We start from the raw sequence: 15,608 nt of genomic DNA on the forward strand, positions 1-15,608 counted from the left end.
TGGAGTCTGCTTGTATTTTGAACAAATGTATTAGACATAACGGTGCCAAAATGTTCAGTTACATTGTGATGACAACATACCACTGTCACACAGCTGTAGTCCATGGGCAAACAAAGCAGAGGTCACGCAGTGGGGCCCACAGCTCTGAAAACGGAAGGGAAAGTCACAACTCAGTTACCAGGAACTGGGGGGGAACTCAGACAGTCGAGAGGCAGGAGACTTTAAGTAAATGTAAAATGGCGTGGTTGATTCGTACCTGTGTGCTACTGAAAATACTGTTGTATCACTGTGTCCCTGTTGTCTGTGTCGTCCCCGTCGTCCTCCTTCTCTTCACTCTCCACAGGCTCCACAGCTGCTACAACACCACCATCTGGACCATCCTCCTGCAGGAAAGGCACCTGGCGTCGCAAAGCCAGGTTGTGAAGCATACAGCAGGCCACGATGATATGGCACACCTTCTTTGGTGAGTACATTAGGGATCCCCCTGTCATATGCAGGCACCTAAACCTGGCCTTCAGGAGGCCGAAGGTTCTTTCTATAATCCTACTAGTTCGCCCATGGGCCTCAATGTAGGGTTCCTCTGCCCTTGTCCTGGGATTCCTCACTGGGGTCAGTAGCCACGACAGGTTGGGGTAACCAGAGTCACCTATTGGCCACACACGGTGTCTCTGTAGCTGTTCCATTACATAAGGGATGCTGCTATTTCGCATGATGTATGCGTCATGCACTGACCCAGGGAACTTGGCATTTACATGGGAGATGTACTGGTCAGCCAAACAGACCACCTGGACATTCATAGAATGATAACTTTTTCTGTTCCTGTACACCTGCTCACTTCCACTGGGGGGAACCAAGGCCACATGGGTCCCATCAATGGCACCAATGATGTTGGGGATATGTCCAAGGGCATAGAAATCACCCCTCACTGTAGCCAAATCTCCCACCTCAGGAAAAACAATGTAGCTCCGCATGTATTTCATCAGGGCAGACAACACTCTGGACAAAACCTTAGAAAACATAGGCTGAGACATCCCTGATGATATGGCCACTGTTGTTTGGAATGATCCACTTGCCAAAAAATGGAGTACTGACAGAACCTGCACCAGAGGGGGAATCCCTATGGGTTGGCGAATGGGGGACATCAGGTCTGGCTCCAGCTGGGCACACAGTTCCTGTATAGTGCCTCGGTCCAGTCTGTATGTAAGTATGACATGTCTTTCTTCCATTGTCGACAGGTCCACCAGCGGTCTGTACACGGGAGGATTCCTCCATCTCCTCGCAAGTCCCAGCGGACGGTGCCTAAGAAGGACAACAGCGAGAACAGAGTCAATCAACCCACAGGTACGTAACCACAGCTTGCACATTACACGATTCGCTATGCATTGAATTGCTTGTATGAGTGGCAATGCAAGGCCTAGGCCTGTGTGACGCCGTAGAAATTCAGCCATGTGGGCCCTTGAAATGGCGGCTGCCTGACCTGTGAAGTGTGACAATGGGATGTGAGGTCAATGCGCTGGCGTGGCACACCGTGGCTGTAGGCGGTCGAAGACCGCAGCGCAAAGCAGCATTGGTTAACATTGAACCCTATGGGTCTCAGGAGCCAATGACGATGTGCGCCGGCGGTCGCGGTACGCACCGCCGCGGTACGCACCGCAGCGGGCGTGACCGCCATTTTCTACTTGCTTAATCACTCGAGACCTGATCATTCACAGGAGAGGACCTATACTGCAAGTGCTGCTGTGAACTCGGTCTGGAAGAGACAATGGCTGCTGCGACTGGGGAAAGGGCCCCTGTCTTCACATCTGAGGAATTGGATAAACTTGTTGATGGGGTCCTCCCCCAGTATGCGCTACTCTACGGTCCTCCAGACCAACAGGTAAGTACACTGGGAGCACGTAGTATGGGCTATGCCTGTGTTGAGTGGGGTGAATGTAAGATGGTGGGGAGGGGAGCGAATGAGGAGTGCAACGTACGACAGATGAGAGCATGTACCACATGGCAAGGTTGGGGAGGGGGGGCCGCGCACATCGACCATGCAGAAAAGTGATGAAATCTATTCTTCAACCCTGTACATGTCACATAGGTCAGCGCCCATCAGAAGATCGACATTTGGCGTGCCATCGCCAAGGACGTCCGGGCCCTGGGGGTCCACAACAGACGGGGCACCCACTGCCGCAAGAGGTGGGAGGACATCCGCCGCGGGAGCAGAAAGACCGCTGAGGCTCTGCTGGGGATGGCCTCCCAACCTAGGAGGGGTGCCAGTCGTCAATTGACCCCCCTGATGTCCCGGATCCTGGCGGTGGCCTACCCCGATTTAGATGGGCGCGTGAGGACATCACAGCAGACACAAGGGGGTGAGTATCAGCACATTCCGCTATATTAGCGCACAGTGGAGGCATCTGGGTGGGGGAGGAGGGCTGTGGCTATCTCTAGGCCAGGGCGGTTTCTGTAGGCTAGGCCCCTCCGTTAGACATGGCCCTGTGCCCCCGCCCCCCACCTCTGTAGGGTGCTAAGTACAGCTATCCATGGCCTGGGCTCACCTATGTGTGCATTTGTCGTCCATAGACTTGTAGGCCAAGTCACTATCATTGAGTTGTGTACCCCGAGTGCGCTGCGTAGTGCAGGGGGCTTCTGTGTCTGTCCTCTCCGCCAACGGTGCCGCCAATGCATGCACTCAACATGTCTTCCTTTCTTCTCCCCCACCCTCTTTTTTTGGTTTTCCTGTTCATGTGTGCATTAGCATCATCAGGCGGAGGAGAAGTGGCATCGGCGCACGAGGGAGCTGCATCTCACATGGCCCCGGAGGGCCCTGCAACCGACTCCGAGTTCACCAGTGAGACGGAGGGCGAGGGGGGCTCCACAACGGGGACCCGTGGAGACGTCAGCGACACCGACACGTCCTCGGAAGGGAGCTCCCTTGTGGTGGCGGCAACATCCGTGCCCACCGCAACAACAGGTACAGCCGCCACCCAGCGCACCAGCTCCGCCCTCCCAGCAGCCCCTCAGCTTTCGCCCCGTGCCCACTCGGCCAGGAAGCCGGGCATCTCCTTCGCCCCTGGCACCTCAGGTCCTGCCCCAGTTACCCCTGCTGCCCTCAGAGCGGAGATCATTGACATCCTCCAGACGCTCATTGTTGGGCAGTCTACTCTTTTGAATACCATCCAGGGGGTAGAAAGGGAGGTGCATCGGAGCAATGCATACCTGGAGGGCATTCATTCGGGTCAGGCTGCCCATCAGCGATCGTTCAACGCTCTGGCCTCAGCACTGACGGCAGCAATTGTCCCTGTGTCTAGCCTCCCCCCTCCAACTTCCTCAACCCAGTCCCACTCCCCTGTTCCTCTGCCTATCCCAGACACACCTACAGACCAGCCTGCACACACATCAACACCCAAGGGCAGCTCATCCAGACACAAGCACCACAGATCACACAAGCATTCACCCAAGCAACATCCACATGCAGACACAGCAACACCCACTGCCTCCACTGTGTCCCCCTCCTCCTCGTCTCCCTCCTCCCTCCCTGTGACGTCTCCACTCACACCTGCATGCACACCACCATCAGCCAGTACGTCCATCACCACCACACCCACCAGAACAGTCCGCACACGTGCAGTCACCACCCCCACTACCATTTACACGTCCCCTGTGTCCTCTCCCAGTGTGTCTGTCACCCCCTCTTCCAAACCACACAAACGCAGGCAGCCACCCACCCAACAGCCATCCACCTCACGACAGCCTCCGTCACAAGCACCTGCACCCAAAGACAGCACACTTGACTCTCCTACAACCACATCCTCTTCCTCCACTCCCATACCCACTACAACTACCCGTCCCTGTCTTTCTAAATTGATTTTCCTTTCCAACCTTGACCTCTTTCCAACAACTGACCCACCCCCTCCATCTCGTAAGACTCCAACCAGCACCTCAGCCACCACAAGCCCTGCACCTACTGGGACCATCGTTCAGGGCTATTGGAGTCCACCAGCTCCTAGGGCAGGAACATCGGCCAGCAGCAAGGGGACAGCCAGCCCACCCCCTGGGAAAAGAAGCAAAAAAGGGAAGGGCCAGCGCCACAGGCCTGAGACGGCTGCCCCCAAGGACACCAGCCTTGCACCGTCACCTGGCCCATCCACCAAGGGAGGCAAAGGCCCCAGAGATTCTTCCAAGGGAGGCAAGGGCCCCAGAGATTCTTCCAAGGAGGGCAAGGGCCCCAGAGATTCTTCCAAGGAGGGCAAGGGCCCCAGAGATTCTTCAAAGGGAGGCAGGGGCCCCAGAGATTCTTCCAAGGAGGGCAAGGGCAGCAAGGCGAAGAAGTCCGGCAGCAGGCGAGCTGCCCAGAAGGGCCCCACCAGCCCCATTTGGGGTGTGACGGAGGACACCCAGGGGCCCAGGAGTCCAGCACAGGAGGGCCCCGCAAGCGATAGGTCGGATGGCGACTGAGCGGGAATGATTGCCCAGATCTGGTTCCCTAGGAACACAAGAGAAGCACCGCTGAACAGGGCCCCGCCGTGAGAAGCACTGCTGAACAGGGCCCCGCCAAAAGAAGCACCGCTGAACAGGGCCCCGCCGTGAGAAGCACCGCTGAACAGGGCCCCGCCGTGAGAAGCACCGCTGAACAGGGCCCCGCCGTGAGAAGCACCGCTGAACAGGGCCCCGCCGTGAGAAGCACCGCTGAACAGGGCCCCGCCAAGAGAAGCACCGCTGAACAGGGCCCGCCGTGAGAAGCACCGCTGAACAGGGCCCCGCCGTGAGAAGCACCGCTGAACAGGGCCCTGCCAAGAGAAGCACCGCTGAACAGGGCCCCGCCGTGAGAAGCACCGCTGAACAGGGCCCGCCGTCTCTGCACCGCTCCGCTGGGCCCTTCCTGTCAAGCACCGCTCCGCTGGGCCCTTCCTGTCAAGCACCGCTCCGCTGGGCCCTTCATCTCAAGCACCGCTCCGCTGGGCCCCGCCGTCTCTGCACCGCTCCGCTGGACCCTTCCTGTCAAGCACCGCTCTGCTGGGCCCTTCCTGTCAAGCACCGCTCCGCTGGGCCCCGCCGTCTCTGCAACACTCCGCTGGGCCCTTCCTGTCAAGCACCGCTCCGCTGGGCCCTTCATCTCAAGCTCCGCTCCGCTGGGCCCCGCCGTCTCTGCACCGCTCCGCTGGGCCCTTCATCTCAAGCACCGCTCCGCTGGGCCCCGCCGTCTCTGCACCACTCCACTGGACCCCGCCGTCTCTGCACCGCTCCGCTGGACCCTTCCTGTCAAGCACCGCTCCGCTGGGCCCCGCCGTCTCTACACCGCTCCGCTGGGCCCCGCCGTCTCTGCACCGCTCCGCTGGGCCCTTCCTGTCAAGCACCACTCCGCTGGGCCCTTCCTGTCAAGCACCGCTCCGCTGGGCCCTTCCTGTCAAGCACCGCTCCGCTGGGCCCTTCATCTCAAGCACCGCTCCGCTGGGCCCTTCATCTCAAGCACCGCTCCGCTGGGCCCTTCATCTCAAGCACCGCTCCGCTGGGCCCTGCCGTCTCTGCACCGCTCCGCTGGGCCCTTCCTGTCAAGCACCGCTCCGCTGGGCCCTTCCTGTCAAGCACCGCTCCACTGGGCCCCACCGTCTCTGCACCACTCCGCTGGGCCCTTCCTGTCAAGCACCGCTCCGCTGGGCCCGCCGTCTCTGCACCGCTCCACTGGACCCTTCCTGTCAAGCACCGCTCCGCTGGGCCCTTCCTGTCAAGCACCGCTCCACTGGGCCCTTCACCTCAAGCACCGCTCCGCTGGGCCCTTCATCTCAAGCACCGCTGGCCCATTGGCAGGGCCGGATCTGTGTTGGGCAGGGCTTCACGAAGCACTCTGGGCACCATGCCTCCTCCATAACCAGTGGAGTCTGTAATCCACCAGATGGACTGTGGCTTTGCACTCCCCAGGATGGTACAGTGGGCAATCCACCCACTGAAAAGACTTGTGAGACTGTGGCTTTGCACTCCCCAGGATGGTACAGTGGGCTGGACTTTTGGACTATGTATACATTGTTCATGTTGTGATTTATTTGTTTTAAAAATCTCATATTTCACTTAAGTTCAAATATGCTTTAATATACTTCTATTTTAATGATCATTTTATTTTGTCTTATTCCGCGGGGTTTGGGGGGGTAAATCTGACTTGTTGCTCTGCATTGGTGTGTGGGGATTTGGGGGAGGGGGGGTCGCGTATGTGTGTGCCCGTAATCTTTTCTCCTCCCCTGTGTCGTAGGTGCAGTACTCACCGTTGTCTCCTGCGGCGGCGTTCGTGCTCCTGGTAGAGGAGCAGGTAGACAATCGCTGGTAGGATGTTTAATTCGGGTTCCATGCTGTCCAGATTCCTCGTGGAGTGTATAGAGGTGAGCGTTTTCCCGTTCGTGGTCTGTTTCCGCCGTGTTTTTATCGGTGGGGCTCCCGCCCCAGAAAAGGTGGCGGATTGGTGGGTCGTGATAGGGTGGGCAGTACATTGTCTGCCGCCTGTCTGTTGGCAGTGACCGCCGCGCTGTTTGTTTGCCCCGCCGTGGCGGTCGGAGTGTTAAAGTGGCGGGCTGTGTTGGCGGTTCCCGCCAGGGTCAGAATTCCATTTTTTTTACCGCCTGCCTGTTGGTGGGTTGGCCGCCGCTTTAACACCGACCGCCAGGGTCAGAATGACCCCCTAAGTGATGTTTCTGAAGAAATAGAAACTGTGCTGTAGATGCTGATTTTCATTTCCACATGAAGGTAAATGTCTCACCATTGGACAAATAGTGATGTTTCTGAAGAAATAGAAACTGTGCTGTAGATGCTGATTTTCATTTCTACATGAAGGTAAATGTCTCACCATTGGACAAATATTCAAAGGCTGTGGGAAAGAGAACCATTTTGTAATGGCTTGAAAGGTGAAGGAAAAACTAAGTGCATCATGACGAGAAAATAAAATGGATGTCTGTATGTTCCAGAAGCGATTTTCCACTCACGCCAACAAGGCCAAGTGGCAACATTAGCTGGGGCAAATCAACACTAAACAAAGTAGATTGTTATCTAAATCTTCATCTAGGAATTCTTAAGTGACAAGGGACAGTGAAAAGATGAATATTGGATGTTGTGGTTTACTTTAGAAAAACACACATGTCAAACTTACTGCATGTTAAGAAAATTACGAGTTCTAGAAAAGTGGATTCGAAAAATCTCAAAAGTCTGTCACACATTGTCCAAAAATCACACTGAAGATAAACGGCTGTTCTGTAACTTTTATGATTGACAGTGGAGTGTCAATAAACTTTATGCCTGAGGAGAAATACACTGAACTGCCTCCATTGCACCATCTCACACAGTGAAAAACTAAAGTGCATAAATGGGCTGCATCAAGGCTCCATAAAGAGTCAACTTTCATTTGTACAGACTCTGAAACATAAAAAGACAAAGGTACAAACATCCATTCATGTACTTCAAGATACTGCACCAAGTGCCTGTTTACTCAGTTCTGCTGTTGAAAAAGGACTGATATTGATGAACTACAACATGAATGCTCATCCCGAAATAGTAAGACATTTCCCTTTGTTGTTTCATGGATTAGGAAAACTGTAAATCATGAAAGTGTGAATTCACATCAATGAGTATGTTTGTTCCGTTGCTCAAAGACATAGACAAATTGTATTTCATTTACAAGAAGCTGTTGTGAAAGTGCTTGAGACCTTATTAAAGCATGATATCATTGAATGATCCACTGGTCTAACTGGGCTTCATCCATAGTGGTAGAACCTAAAAAGGACAGTGAAGGCTCTGTACATATTTGCATTGGCATGTGTCAAGCTAACAAGGCAATTGAAAGAGAATGACATCCTGAACCGACATGATTGCACAGTTAAATGCTGTCCAAGTGTTCTCTCGCCTTGAGCTGAACGAACAATATCATTAGTTGGAACCTGAAGAAAATTGCAGGTATATTACCAACTTTTCTTCTCACATTGACTTGTTCAGATAGAAAAGATTAATTTTTGGTGTGTCATCAGCTGCAGAACTGTTTCAAGATGTCATATTGGTTTGTGGGGCCACTGGGAAGGAACATGATAAGGGCCTTACACAAGTTTGCCGACAAATTTCTGATGCTGATTTAAGCTTAAGCACAGATAAGGTGAGTTCCACAAAACAAAACTCATATTTTTTGGCCCTATCTTTTCTGCTAAGGGTATAATGCCAGATCCAGCTAAAGTGCAAGCCTTCAATCAATCAATCAATAATTTGTTAAGCACGCTACTCACCCTGTAGGGCCTCAAGGCGCTGGGGGTGGGTGGGGGTGCTACTGCTCAAACTGCCATGTTTTGAGGCGCTTTCTGAAGGCTAGGAGGTCATGGGTCTTGCATAGGTTGGTGGGGAGGGAGTTCCAGGGTTTGGCGGTGAGGTGGGAGAAGGATCTGCCGCAGGAGGTGGTGCATTGGATGCGAGGGACTGTTGCGAGGGCGAGGGCGGCGGAACGGAGCTGGCGGGGTTGTCAGCTACTAATCCCCCACAAGATGTTACCATATAATGGTCATTCCTTGGCATGGCCAGTTACTATTCTAGATACATTTGTAACCTTGCCACCATTAGCGCTCCTTCAAGAGAATTAACAATAAAAAATGTACCATTTACTGGTCACACCACTGTGCAAAAATCTTTACGAAAATAAAGCATGCAATTGAGAAAGCCACAGAAATGGCCTAATTTGATCCAAAGCTGTAAACTGAGGTTGTTGTTGATGCAAGTCCTGTTCAGTTGGGCGTGATCTTTGCCCAACACAATGGACGTCCAAGTACCCAAAGACATATTTTGGCCTGTACAAGCAGAAGTGTGTCACAAACTGCACGTGTCTACTCACAACCTGAAAAAGGGAATTTAGCAGTTGTCTGAGCATGTTAACAATTCCATATATTATTTTATGGCAAAACCTTCACTTGTGTAACTGATTATCAAACATTGCTTACTATCTTTATCATGCAAAAGCCAAGATGTCTCCCAGAATTGAACGTTAGGGTTTGCGACTACAGGTATATGACTATACTGTTGTGCATCGACAAGGGAAGGATCAAAATCCTGCCTTCTACTTTTCACGAGTGTTAGTAGAGTATCAGGATAACCTTTCCAAAGTTGGTGGAGCGTACATTACCTTCCCTGTGAAGTTAAATACTCCTGCTGCTATTTATTTGAAACAAAAAATATTTCTGCAACAAGCAAAAGATAGTGCCATGCCGATAAGAAAAGGTAAACTTATACATCAATCCTGGAGACAGCACACTCGACCTCTCACACATGACACTGAACATCAGAAGTTCAAGAATGCAAAAGATGAGCTATCAGTTACTCAAGAAGGCATTATTTTATGAGGTTCAAGAATTGTTATACCAGAAAATCTGCAACAACAAGTAATTAAAGTGGCCTATGAGGGCAATATGGAATTGTTGCTACCAAACAAGCTCCTTGAGCCTGAGTTTGGTTTCCTCATCTTGGAGAAACAGTCAAGAAAGAATTGAAAACCTGCCATTTGTGCAATTGCATATCTTGCAAAGTCACTCTACATCCCATTAATATGTCAGACTTTTCGAAACATGCACTGGAGAGAGTTGCTGTGGACTTCTCTGCTCGTTCTGACAATAGACATCACCTAATGGTGATTATTGATGAGTAATCTCTTTTTTCCACTAGTCAAAGATATTTCAAAGATATTCAATGATTACTCAAGTCATTGAAAGATTAGGTGGCATCTTTGCATTATGAGGTGTTACCACAATTTTGAAATCTGACAATGGTCGACCTTTCAACAGTTGAGAATTCAGAGAATTTCTTGCACAACTTAATGTGAAGCATGAGACAATGGGACCTCTTTGGCCACAAGTCAATCGTGTTGTAGAACACTTTATGAACACCTTGAAAAGACTGTAAACTTGCAAAATTAGAGGTTTAGTTTGAAGTCAGCTCTCCATGCAACTCTTTGAGCATAGAGATTGACTCCTCACTCAATGACACGTAAAAGTCCTGCCACACTGATATTTGAGAAAGCCATGAAGACCAAGTTAGCACAATGGGCCAACAGAAGATCTACCACTGATTGTGAACTTTGTCAGAAAGTCATTGGGCATAAACAAAAGATCAAAGTGTATGCTGACAAACATAGAAGTGCCAAGCACATTACTTTTCATGAAGGGGATCACGTGTTGGAGCGACAAAAGTGAAAGCGTAAATCTGAGGCTACCTTTGATGTTGAATCATTTGGAGTTGTAACTACTAAAGGACACATGGTGACTGCTCACTGCCCTGAGAAGTCCATTATGCAAGACTCTTCTTACTTCAGACCTCTGCCTTGACCTTCACCAGTTCCAAATGTCCTAGCTGATACAGGGTCAAGTGAGACTGCAGATGAACCTCTGACTGCATCTGTCCCCATGTCACCCATGTCAGTCTTGGATACTCTTGTCCGCTTCAAAGGACACGATCTGGTCATTTGTATGTATGTCTTTAAAAGAGTGAAGTTTTTGTTTAACAAGAGAAAAGATGTAGTGTTGTGTGAGAACCAATGACGGGACCCTTTTGGTTCCTGAAGTACTCTGTGGAAATGTGAAGGGAGTGTTGGGGTGTGGTGACTGGATTTCAGTTTTAGAATGTTGAGTTTGCGCTTGCAAGCAGTAGTATAAAGACCTGTAAGACCAAGCTCTGTGTGGCGTGTTCCTTTAGGAGTACGCAGGCTGGAGGAGGACGCTACACTAACAAAAATAGTGACATTATTACTTGTGGTGGACTACCATCCACTTTAAGGAACAATCCATGTTCTCAAACAGCAATACTGCATTTTCATAATATAATAGCTGCTTAAACAGAAAAAAACAGTAAATAAATAACTGTTTTGTTGTACAGTCCTTATTTTTGATTGCAATTCTCTGCAGCATCTCTTTGATCTGTTTATCCAGAAGAAAGCAATAAAGTCCCATACATTGTCATGTTCTACTGAGACAAGTACTGCCATCAAGATTCAATATCTCTATCCTTTAGTAATCCTATCTGCAGACAGTAATGAAAGGAAAATCATTTAATGATGTCCTCTAGGAAACTCTGTGATTGAGCCCAGGATGAATAGGTGCCATTTGGTTTGCATATGAGCCCAGCTCTACAAACAAGTGCCAGGAATGTCATTAACATTCAAGATGATTCGGGTAGGCCCCGCGCGCGCTGAGCTCTCACAGTCTGGATTGTTTGGCTTATGGATTTTGGGGAAGTAAATAGAGGCAGCTGCACAGAGGATTTTTCGACAATTAGGTTTCATGCAGATTCTTGGTACTGCTTATTTGATATGTCACTTCCAATTGACCCTCTGGCATTTCAATGCAAAAGCGCTATCGGAAAGCGGCTGCGCGACTCCTCAGATTCCATTGTCTCTATCACATACAGCTGCACAAGGGCGACAGCTCCCCCTTTGTCTAGCGGAATTATAACTTTGTCATGACATTTTGGTTAATTTTCAGAGGCACGTCGTTCCTTTGTGCTCTGCTTTCAACTGCCGAATATTCTTTGAACTCTGTTTGATTAATTTCCCTCTGACGTGTTATTATTCTATTGTGCAACCCACCCAGCGCTAACCACAACCACCAGAAAATAAAATAACTCTTTTATGCATTTTTGTTAAGCATCTGAATGCCAAAAGTTGGAGGTTGCTACAAAGGACAGAATTTACACATATTAACGCTTAATTTAGTGTTGCATGCAAACCTAGGCACAAGATTTCGTGATGCGTATCACTGTACGAGCATTCTGAACAGTGGTATATTGAAACCTAGAGGTAACTAGTGTAAGCCCTATTAATTGGATTGTTTCTGTCACAAGTAGACGGTTTCTCCCATAGTCAACACATAATGAAACACGATCCTACCCGAGTGTCTAATGGAAATGGATCAACTGAAGATGTCAATATCTTTCAGCTTCCAAGGGGATAGAAAGAGGTGAAAAATACGCTCCGCAATTTACCCATACATAAGTACAGTAGTCAGCTGTGGTTCTTTCGATCCTATTATTCTGGCAAGGTCGATTTATGTAAGGAACAGAGGCTGATATTATGTAATATGGGGCACCAGAAAGGTATAGGGCGTGGCACCTTAACATTCAAAATGCAGTGTTACATACAGATGACAGGAGCTATAAGGCTGTGGAAATCACCTGAGTAGAATATTGGGATACCTTACGTCTCAAGCAAAAAGTGAGAGTTGTTCTGCCTCCGTTACCGGGACTTCCAAGCCATCAGGGGCCCTCCCCAGAAATGGCACCACTTCCAGGGAATCACATGACTGTGTTGGGTCACGGTTGTTGTGACATCACCCTAGTCACGTTCTAATCATGTGCTCATGGCCCTAACTACATGGCTAGGGCTATGCCGAAACCTGGTGAACCAGAACCCCTGGGGGGGGGGGGGTCATATGATCATGTGACCATGAGGCAATGTAGAAGAGAATGCCCCCCTTTTTGATGCGTAGAATACATATATGGTGCCTCGTAGACAGCCCTCTACATCACCTCATGGTCACATGAACTCCGGGGGCTCCGGTTCACTGGGGTTGCTGCTTAGCCCTAGCCACATGATACTCCAAAAGAGGGAACCCTGTAACCCTAACCTGACTTGGGTACTACAATAGCCATAAACAAAAATGGTCAGCAGGTAGGGACAAATTCAAACATTATTTTAAAAGACCAGTGCTCAATCCTGTTCTCATGGGTCAATTACTTTCCCTTATTTATTTAAATCATTTTCATAAAAGGTCAGCAGTGGTTCGTCGGTGAACAATCTATAACATAAATATATACATAACATAGATATATATATAATATCACAAACATTTATGACAAAAAAACAAATCTCAATGATGGAAATATGCCAAAGGAGGGTTGTGCCCAATACCATTTCTTTACATTGTGGTCACTGTTACACGATTGTAATTGTAATCCACTAAAATGCGATGATTGAAGGTCTAGCTGCACCCAATTGTCAAATACCTATATATTTATTTTCTAAGGTATTATGTAGTGCATATTACATTTCTTGTCTGAGTTAATTGACTTAAAAACCCTCAATCTCGCAAGAGATGTGTCAACGCGTTTCGGCCTCTTCAATCTTCAAACTCGCGAGTAGCAGAGAGTCAGCTGCTCTCCGACGATACAGGATTTAGGACACCGAATTGCCCAAACGCGGCATACCAATACGACGGCACCGGTTCAGCTATTAGGAGGATTCTCCCCAGGCGCTGATAGTGAACGTTCTTACTTGCTCGAAATAACAAAGTACCAACTTGATAATAGACGCGGCACTCCACAAGTAGTACTACGTCTAACAGAAAAAGAGGCGTCACTGCCCCCTGATAGTCCTGATGAGGCCCTGATTGAAGAGGCCGAAACGCGTTGACACATCTCTTGCGAGATTGAGGGTTTTTAAGTCAATTAACTCAGACAAGAAATGTAATATGCACTACATGATACCTTTGAAAATAAATATATAGGTATTTGACAGCTGGGTTCAGCTAAACCTTCAATCATCACATTTTAGTGGATTACAATTACAATCTTGTAACAGTGACCACAATGTAAAGAAATGGTGTTGGGCATAACCCTCCTTTGGCATATTGCCAACATTGAGATTTGTTTTTTGTCATAAATGTTTGTGATGTTATAGATATATATATGTTATGTATATATTTATGTTATAGATTGTTCACCGACGAACCACTTCTGACCTTTTATTAAAATGATTTAAATAAATAAGGGAAAGTAATGGACCCATGAGAACAGGATTGAGCACTGGTCTCTTAAAATAATGGTTGAATTTGTCCCTACCTGCTGACCATTTTTGTTTATGGCTATAGCCCTAGCCACATGGTTAGGGCCATGATCATGTGACTAACACGTGACTAGGATGATGTCACAACACATGAGACCCAACACGGACACGCGATCGACAACAAAGTGGCACCATTTCAGGGGTGGGCCTAGAAGTTCCAGTAACAGAAGTGCCATCACTTCTAGGGTGGGATGACTCTCACTTTTTTGAGAGCTAAGGTATCCCATTATTCTACTCACCTGTGTGTAGACAAGAAAGAATATTATTGCCTACCAAAGTGATAAGGACAGAGATTTTTCAGAACAAGGCAACTTCAAGGACTGCACCCTCTCTGATTGGGGCACCAAGCGCACCTTCTTCCTCGGTTAGGCAGTGAGCAAGTCTTTCAGATGTTTGCAGTTACTGACGTGTTTCAAAGATCATGGAGTCTGTTTGTCCACTGTAAAAGGTCCCATACTCGGTGAGCACACCCATGTGCTTTCCAACGATGACGATGTCTTACATGAACATAGTGAGATATTGAGTATTATCCATGAGCTTCTGTGAGGAGGTATAGGACATTGGGTTACTGGTTGAGGGGGTGAAACCCTACTCAAGCAGCAATGACAATTTATGTCAGAGGAAACACAAGCAAACCATAAATTAACCTGTGCTTCTGCCTTTGGTAGCTTGGCACAAAAGCTGTCAGGCTAAAATTAGACTCAATGAGCAAAATATTTATGCAGCAATTCAAACAATAAGCAAGTGAAAGCATAGCACTAGAAAAATCCCACACCAATTTAGAAGAATAGAGTACATTTTGATATATTATTTGACTCTGAAATGATAATAATCCAATTAGTAGGACTGGAGATATGAAAGTTTAACGATTTAGGGAAAAATAGTGCCTAGAAGACAAAGCGCAAACTGTGGCTGTCTGGTCACACTGGATAGGCATAAAGTCACAAAGTTGGACCGACTGCACTGGAGCATGGGATGGATGCAGGGACCAGGTTAGGCCAGCTGAACAAAGTACCTTAGATTCAGGTTACATAGGCCCTCATTATGAGATTAGCGGTAAATGGCGCCTACCGCCACGGCGATGGCTGCCAACATACCGTCACCGTGGCTACCGACCGTCCATGTCATTATGACCATAGCTGGAATTCCGCCAGAGGGCTGGCGGAATTCGGGCGACGGTCATAGCGGCGGACAGTGGTAAGGTGGCGCTGCTGCCAGCAGCAGCGCCACACCAGCAAAACATCGCCTACCATATCATGTTCCATGATACAGCCTGGTGTTGTTTTGCTGGAGGATGCTGCTTCTGGCAGCAGCGCTGCATCCCGTCTACTGCCAGAGCACCCCCTGCAAGCAGGTAAGTCGGGTTCTCCGACAGGAGACGAGGTGGGGGGTGGTGTGTGTGCGTGTGTGGGGGTGTGTGTGGCTGTGTTTGAATGCCTGCATGCGTCTGTAATGCGTGTGTGCATGAGTGTGTGTGTGTGTATGTGCATGTTGTGTCGTGTGAGTGTGTGTGTGCCTGGATGTATGTTTGTGAGTGTTGCAGTGAATATATATGTATGTATGCATGCATGGGTGAATGTGTGTATGGATGTGTATTTATGTGCGTGTATGTGTGTATATGTGGGGAGGGTGGGTCAGAAGGGGGAGGGTGGGGCAGGACTCTCGGGAGGGGGAGGGGCGTGGGAGACCCCTATCAATGCCAGGGAAGGAATTCCCTGGCACTGATAGTGTCTACCTCCATGGTTTCCATGGCGGTACAGAAATCAAGGAAACTATGGCCGTGGGC

This window comes from Pleurodeles waltl, chromosome 4_1 (assembly GCF_031143425.1).
Source record: "Pleurodeles waltl isolate 20211129_DDA chromosome 4_1, aPleWal1.hap1.20221129, whole genome shotgun sequence".
Classification (NCBI taxonomy): domain Eukaryota; kingdom Metazoa; phylum Chordata; class Amphibia; order Caudata; family Salamandridae; genus Pleurodeles; species Pleurodeles waltl.